Raw genomic sequence first — 8,906 nt, 5'->3', positions numbered from 1 at the left:
AGAACAAATTTAGTATCTGCACATGAACAAAAAACTGCATATGCATGAACAGTAGCAAATGTATATACATGAACCAAATATGGTTTTGGGAAATTAATTTTCAGTACGGATGTAAACTTTGGTACTCAAGCAAGGACAAATATCTCTACATGTGAACAGATTTTTTTTACCTAAACCAATGTATGGTTAAGGGAAAAGTGCGCATAAACTAATGAATTGCGTTGAGATAATTCATGATGTGATAGTAGAATAATGATGGTTGGAAAGAAGAAGAAGAAATACCTAAGCATAACAAAAGCATGCTACTGCAGAAAAGAAAAAAAATGATATGAGAGAACACGATATGTTGGTCGATCATGTAATTTTATTCAAGTCAATCGTTCTTTTTTTTTTTGAACCGGGTTAATCCCCTTTTCATTAACAAGTCAATCGTTCTTGTAATGAGGCAGCATATGGTCTCGCTGAATTCGGCAGAGCTTGATGTTTCGTTTGGCTGGTTTTAATGAGCTTCCACATGTAATCAGGAAGATTATATGTAACGAACAATTTATAAATGAATGGCAGGGTGCCGCTTCCCATTACGTAAAGGAAACGTTTATCTCACTCGTGCACAAGTAAATATCGGTTTACCTCACAGCGTGGAACCACTGACATGTGCACAGTCTTTTGCAGGTCTAAACAAGAACAAGAACGTGGTCATGTTTTATGCTGCACTATCTTATTGTAGAACATGGACTCCCGTCTAAGCTAGACTAGCTAGAAACTAGGCCATCAGAGACCACCATATGTCCAACCTTTAAGAGTACACTACACCAATTACGCGTATGTACATGTATAGTACTATGTTGTCTGGCCTTTGTTGGAAATATGAGCAAATTACTACGAGATTTAATTCGAATAAACAGAATATATATCATGACCACAGCAGCAGAGATTAAATTAATCATGCGAACTAGCATAGCAGATGAACATATCACATCTAGGCACATACTAGAAGCATGAATTCTACCACGATCTCGAACAGGAAGGATAGAATCACATACGGTGCAGTGGGTGCAGCACCGCCGACGTTGATGTTGTCGCCCATGTCGTCGAGGATGAGGTTGCCGAGGTCGGGGAAGAAGTCGTCGTTCGCGAAGTCGTCGCTGCCAGCAGTCGCGCGAGTGCGCTCCCCAAAAACCCGATCGCCCCTCTCCCGTACAGGATCACGAGAGACGGGATTCCGAAGGCCTGCTGTCCCTTCTCGCGGTGCACGCCGGAAGAAGGGATGGAGAAGACTAACTTGGCGGCGCAATGATCTGGAACGGTGATGAGAAACCATACGAAGCGGCGGCTAGGGTAGATGTCTGCCTGACTATATATTGCGGGTCGGGTAGGTCGTGGGAGTAAACCCCACGTCCGAGTCGCCACGATCCAAAAGAATCGGAAACGGTTCAGTAATTAACGCGTCCGTTAATTATTAATTAATGACTCATTAATTTTCTCATGCAGCAAAAATATAGACAACGTGCATAGCTCTGTCCTCAGCTCGGCTCAATCCCGCGCCGCGGCGCGTCGGGACGAGGCGTGGCGTGGGAGGCGAGCGAGGAGGAGGAGCGCGCGTGTAGGTCTCCTATTCTCATGCTCATACAAGTGGTAGAAGAGCTCACCTTATAAAGAGGTGCAACTCTCTCTCAACTTCCAAGGTGGGACTAAACTTTAGCCTCACTTACTCCACTCACATGTGTACATGAATAGGTCAAGAGAATTTCAGAATTTTAATTGGGCTTTGGGCCAAAGGTCTACTAGCAAAATTTCAACAGCCTTCATTGCTGCTCAATTGCCCCAGTTTGCTTCTTCATTCCCTTGCTCTCTCTCTCTCTATATATATAAAGGTTCAGCGTAAAGGTTGGTTGATTGGTAGAAACAAACTTACAAGAAACAGGCGATGCGCGGATTGTGTTCATGTTACACATAACTTGATTACACTACAGGAAACGAGAAAGAATTTTAAGAATGGAAGGTGTTGGGACAAAGTCTCTGAGTGTACCACCACAAGGTAAGCAATTAGTTATAGTCATTCTCACATCCCCGACATTTGGTACATGATTGCAATGAAAATAATTTGTCGAGAGATCTAATCAGCATTACTTCTTCTGTTTTCCTCTTTCTGTACAAGAACGCTAAGCCATCCTACATGCATGCCTGCCTAGCCACAACGTCACCTGATGCGCCGAGAAGCAACGGAGAAGAAACGTCTCCGGCCGTGAGCGCAAATGAAACCTTTTTTACGCAAAAAGACGGGAACTTTTATTAATTGGAGAATAGGGTTACAATCTGCAGCTATTAAACTGCAACATCACTTGGGACATCATGTAACCACAAGTTAGTTTGATGCTCCCTCCTCGAGTATTTACCTAAGAAATCTGCAACCCTATTTTGATTACGACTAATCTTTACTAGATTTACAATGCGTCCCAGGCTTGAAAAGTCTATGTTGCTAGTTGATGGTGCCGTTACAGTTTTGGTACAACCAATCTGTACCATAAATGGCAGGGATGTATGTTCAGCCTGATCTCATATAATTATTTTCCCCCACCTTGATTGCCATAAGCTCAGCTTCGAAAGCATCATCACACTTAGGAAGATATCTGCAGGCACACACCAGAGCTTGTCCCATACTATTCCTAACAATAATTCCCACCCCACCGTCCCTGGTTAGTGCATCAAAAGGCCCATCAACAGTAACAGCAACCCAACCTGGGTCCGGCGGAGTCCATTTCAGTTCTTCACATGGATATTTCTCGCAGACTTGCACGGGATTTTTTTTATGAGACCAGTTCTCACACGCCATCCAGTGAGACCCTCCCCGGTGGATAACACGTGGCGAGGCTGATCTCAAAGCACCTAATCCCACATTGCCCACTTACCCATTCCCGACTCCAATCAGGTATGTATCCTTTTTTTTTTTAATACCAATCACGTATGTATCCTTATTAACCTGTTGTCTTACAAGCCTGTCCAAGTTAAGCAGTACATGAGAAAATTTGACGCCAATACCTTGTGTACCGCTTAACTTGCAGACGACTATGTGTCACCCAATTAAACATTTCTCTCTTCCCCTCTCTTTTGATTAAAGAGAAAAATACACCAATCTTTTTGTTTGGTGAAGCCAGGGCACTCGAATTGTTTTGCCAATGAAGCAATTATATGTATGTCAGAAGGGTGAGTTCAGACATCGGCTGTCCGGGGCACTTGCAGCGTTGGAAAGGAACATGTGGATGACGAGCAACTGCGTGCATCTTGGCGCGCCCGACTGGTGTCGAGGAAGAGTTAGTCCGGCGAGCACGTATTGGCGCGTGACCACCGTCAACAAGGACTCATCTTTCAGTACAGCCGCCGTCGACGAGGAGTCTCCCCAGCAATCGACATCAGCGTCTTGGCGCGTGACCATGAACGTAAAGTCCGCCCAGCCAGTAACGCTGGCGGCGAGGTCTTCCGGCGCGGCCACTGACAAGAAGTCGCCACAGGGTCGTCACGCGCGGATGTCGGTAACGAGATCATTCGTGGCAGGCATGGACGAGATGTCATCAATCCGTCGTTCCAAGCGGCTGCCGGCGACAAGGTCCTTTGGCTCGGTTGTCATGAACGAGAGCGAGACCCAGCAAACCCTATATTAAGTATGTATTTTGTATTGCATGTGTATTGGAGTTGTGACCCATCTTCTAGTCTTGTATAGTTGAGTTAGAGGTTTTCCTATGTATTATATATACGTGCACCAGCATCCCATCAATACAATGATTATTGTATTACAAACTTTTCCGTTTATATGGTATCATCTTGAAGGTCCTGACCTAGGGCAAGCCGTCGCCGCCGCCGGGCCGCACCTCCTCGCGCGCGCCGCCACCGCCGCCGCTCCCCACCACCGACGCCGTTGCCGCGCAGCGCCTCCCCGCGTGCGCCGCCGCTGCCGCTTCCCACTGCCGCCGCCGTCGCCGCGCCGCACCTCCCCGCGCACGCCGCCGCTCCCCATCGCCGCGCCACACCTCCCGGCGCGCGCCGCCGCCGCCGCTCCCCACTGCCGCCGCCGCGCCGCACCTCCCCGCGCATGCCGCCGCCGCCGCTCCCCGCCGCCGCGCCGCACCTCCCCGCGCGCGCCGCCGCCGCCGCATCCTCCTCTGACGCCGCCGTCGCCCTGTGCCGCTGTGCCGCTTCCGCTCCCACTTGTTGCGCTGACTTACTGCCGCAACCGCGCGCCCCCTGTCGCGCCGCTGCCGCCCCGTCGCACCGCAACCCTAACCCGACGCGCCGCCGTCGCGCGCTCCCGTGTGCCGCCGCCGCCCCCTTCCTCTTCTCGCCACCTCTGACGCCTTCCATGGACTCTTCAGGCTACTTCACCATCTGCGGTGGAACCGCTTCCCCAGTCGCGCTAATCCAGTTCGGTCCTTCCCTGCAGCACCCGCAAGGGAGCGGGGGCCGACGCCACCAGCAGGCCCAGGATGCCCAAGATGCCGGGGGGGGGGGGGCGCTATCAGCAGGCTCTCCCCGCTGGCCACCAGGCGTTCATCGGCGCGCCCTTCCAGCCGACTGGCGCCAGCTATGGCGCCCTCCCCGCGCTGCCGCCCCTCGGTGGTTATGGCCCGCCCGTCCCGGCGCCGCCCTACGGGGGCCTTCCGCCGCCATCGGTACCTGTGCCATGGGACCCCACCCTCCTCGCCGCCCAGAACTCCGCACCGTCGCCGAGTAGCTCTGTCGGTGGAGGTGACTGGTACATGGGCTCAGGTGCTACTGCGCACATCACAGCTCATCCCGGTAACCTAACCTCCTCTACTCCTGTTCACACACCCACTCATATCACCGTCGGCAACGGCTCCTCCGTACCTATTACTCATATCGGTAGCACTAGCTTTCCCTCCACTTCCACACCCATCACTATGTCTAATGTTCTTGTTTCACCTGATTTAGTCACAAACCTAGTTTTCGTTTGTTGTCTTACTCGTAAGAACCCACTTACTGTTGAATTTGACGGTGTTGGCTTTTCTGTGAAAGATGCCCGTACCCGGATGGTCCTTCACCGATGTGACAGTCCCGATGAGCTCTACCCCGTGCACGCCGGCGCCTCCACCTCCACACCTGTTGCTCTCGCCGCCGGCATTGACCTTTGGCACGCTCGCTTGGGTCACCCCAATCACACCGTCTTACGTCAAATCCTTAGGAGTTTCTCCTTCTCATGTGATAAGCTCACCGAGCACTCTTGTGAGGCTTGTCGCTAGGCAAGCACATTCGTCTTCCCTTTAGTGCGTCTTCTTCAGTTTCCACTTTTCCATTTCAATTACTTCATAGTGATGTTTGGACATCTCCCGTTGCGAGTAACACAGGCTATCTATACTACTTGGTGATCTTAGATGATTACTCTCATTATGTGTGGACTTTTCCCCTTCATCGTAAATCCGATGCTTTAGCCACACTCACCGCCTTTTATTCCTATGTCACCACCTAGTTCGGTCGCCCCATACTCGCACTCCAAACTGATAACGGAAAAGAGTTTGACAATGTCGCTCTTCGCACACTTCTCGCCTCTCACGACACCATCTTTCGTCTGACTTGCCCCTATACTTCCCAGCAGAACGGCCGCACCGAGCGCATTCTCCGCACTCTTAATGACTGTGTTCGCACATTACTCTTTCACGCTACCGTGCCTGCTCGATTTTGGCCCGATGCCCTCGCTACCGCCACTCTCTTAGTTAACATTCGTCCGTGTTGCCCTCGGTGGAACTACGCCCCTCACCACCTTCTCTTCGGCACACCACAGTCCTATGATGGTCTCCGCATCTTCGGGTGTCTCTATTATCCTAGCACCGCGTACACCGCGCCACACAAGCTTGCACCACGATCCGTCCCATGCATCTTCCTTGGCTACCCTCCTAATACCCAAGGTTACCGGTGCTATGATCCTGTCACTCATCGTGTGTACACCTCGAGGCATGTGTACTTTGTCGAGACGGTGTTCCCTTTTTTTCAGGTTCCTCTGGCTTCGGCCCCTTCGGTGCCGGCCCCCGCGCCCCCTTCGTGGAGCGATGCGCGGCGGCAGCCCTCGGCAGCGCCCTATGCCACCACCACCTGGCTTTGTGACTCCCTTCCCCGAGGTCGAGTCCGCACGGGCCCCCGGCTCCCCATCTCCCTCATACGAGGTTGAGCCCGGCACCCCGCCCGCCACGCCTGCGACAGGCCCGACGTCAACCTCGCCCGTCGCCTCTTCCACCTCCGCTCGTGCTGCCCTTCGGGATCCCCACTGGCTAGCTGCGATGAAGGAGGAGTTTGATGCCTTACAGCGCAACCGCACGTGGCAGCTTGTTCTGCGACCCCCTCCTGCCAACATCATCTCTGGCAAGTGGGTGTTTCACCACAAGACTCGCCCAGACGGTTCTCTCGAGCGCTACAAGGCTCGATGGGTAGTTCGTGGTTTTCGGCAGCACGCGGGCGTGGATTTCACCAACACATTCGCCCGGTTGTGAAACCGGGCACGATCTGCGCCGTCCTTCAGCTGGCCGTCTCGCGTGCCTGGCCTGTGCATCAGTTGGACATTTCCAACGCCTTCTTGCATGGTCATCTCGCCGAGCAGGTGTTCTGTGAGCAGCTTACTGGTTTTGTCGACGCCGAGCACCCCGACTTCGTATGCTTGCTCTCCCGCTCTCTGTATGGGTTGAAGCAGGCGCCTCGGGCTTGGTACCAGCGTATCGCAGCCTTCCTTCAGTCTCTGGGCTTTTGGTCCACTCGCTCTGATGCCTCACTCTTTGTGTATCATTAGGGAGCTGACACTGCATATCTGCTGCTCTACGTCGAGGACATCATCCTCATGGCGTCCACCCCGATCTCCTTCAGCGGTTGACTGCTCGTCTTCGTGATGAGTTCGCCCTCAAGGACTTGGGGCCCCTGCACTACTTTCTCGGCATTGAGGTGATCCGCCAGGCTGACGGTTTATTTCTGCATCAGCAGAAGTACGCCCACGAGCTCCTTGAGCGTGCCGGTATGCTTAACTGCAAGCCGGCACCCACCCCCGTCGACACGAAGGCGAAGGTCTCTGCTCTGGAGGGGTCTCCCGCGTCCGATGGAGCATTTTATCGCTCTATTGTCGGTGCTTTACAGTACTTGACGCTGACTCGCCCCGACCTGCAGTACGCTGTTCAGCAGGTGTGCCTCCATATGCACGCCCCGCGTGACTCTCACTGGACTCTGGTGAAGCATATTCTCCATTACATACACGGCATCATGTCCTTGGGACTCACCCTGACGGCCTCCGCCTCCATCGACCTCGTGGCCTACTCGGATGCTGACTGGGCTGGCTGCCCCGACACGCGACGCTCTACGTCAGGCTACTGCGTCTACCTTGGGCCCTCGTTGATCTCTTGGTCATCGAAGCGGCAGCCCACGGTCTCCCGCTCTAGCGCCGAGGCAGAGTATCACGCCGTGGCCGAGTGCTCTTGGATACGTCAGCTGCTCCAGGAGTTGCTTTGTGATGTTCACCAGGCCACTCTTGTCTACTGCGATAAGGTCAGCACGATCTACCTCTCCGCCAACCCGATGCACCATCGACGGACGAAGCATACTGAGCTCGATATTCACTTCGTGCACGAGCAGGTTGCCCTTGGCCGTGTTCGGGTTCTTCACGTGCCGACGACGCAATAGTTTGCTGATGTGATGACTAAGGGATTGCCTACTCCCGTCTTCGAGGAGTTTCGGTCTAGTCTCTGTGTCTCCGGCGACGCTTCGACTACGGGGGAGTGTTGAGTATGTATTTTGTACTGCACGTGTATTGGAGTTGTGGCCCACCTCCTAGTCTTATATAGTTGAGGTAGAGGCCTTCCCTTGTATTATATATACGTGCACCAGCACCCCATCAATACAATGATTATTGTATTGCAAACTTTCCCGTATACACCCTAAATCGTTGTGTACTTCTGTATGTACCTGTTCAAACGTACTCCATCCGTCCCATAATGTAAGACGTTTTTGACACTAGTGTAGTGTCAAAAAATGTCTTACATTTTGGGACGGAGGGAGTAGAAACTACAATCGGGAACGGCTGTCGGGATTAGAAATTAATAATGGAAAAAATGGGAGTTGATGCTTTGAGATTGTGAATGTCATGTGTCATCCATCCGGAAGGGTCTCACGGGATGGCCTGTGAGACCTGGTCTCATATACCAAATCTTCTATCGTCATAGCAGCTTTTCCTTTTATTGGATCTCTACTTTCATCTTTGATTTGTATTAATCTTTACCTAATAATAAAGAAAATTGGGTTTCTTTCGTCCGTCATGACATTTTTTCAGAAAAGTCCCTCTATTTCAAAAAATTCAACCCGCAGTCCTGTTTTAATTTAAAACGAATCGTTATTTTCGTATTTTACACAAAAGTCCCTTCTTGAAATCAACCCGCCGTCTGGATTTAAGTCACACCCGAATCGTTATTTTACATTTATCGAAACCCCCCCTAATGTTTTAGATAATTCATCCGCAGATCATATTTAAGTCAAACAAATGCTTTTTAAAATCATACATATCTTTTAAACCGTAACTCTAATTTGAACATGTTATATATGAAATTTAATTAGAAAAATATGTAGAATATGAATATGAGATCATTTTTACCTGATAAGTATTTTTAAATATTATTATGGAATATATTTGAATCAAACCAAATGATTTTCTAAATTATCTGTATCTTTTAAACCGTAACTTTGATTTTAACATATTATATATGTAATTTTATTAGAAAAATGTGTGGAATCTAAATATGATGTTAATTTTACCTGTTGAATATTTTTAAAATATTGTTATGGAAGCAAACTTATGATTTATAGCGCAAGATTCGTTTTTTCATACCGGCGGCGATCCGGATTGCAAATAAACACCCCACTATAACCAT

This window comes from Triticum aestivum, chromosome 5A (assembly GCF_018294505.1).
Source record: "Triticum aestivum cultivar Chinese Spring chromosome 5A, IWGSC CS RefSeq v2.1, whole genome shotgun sequence".
Lineage (NCBI taxonomy): Eukaryota > Viridiplantae > Streptophyta > Magnoliopsida > Poales > Poaceae > Triticum > Triticum aestivum.
Note: the sequence above shows the minus strand (reverse complement) of the source record.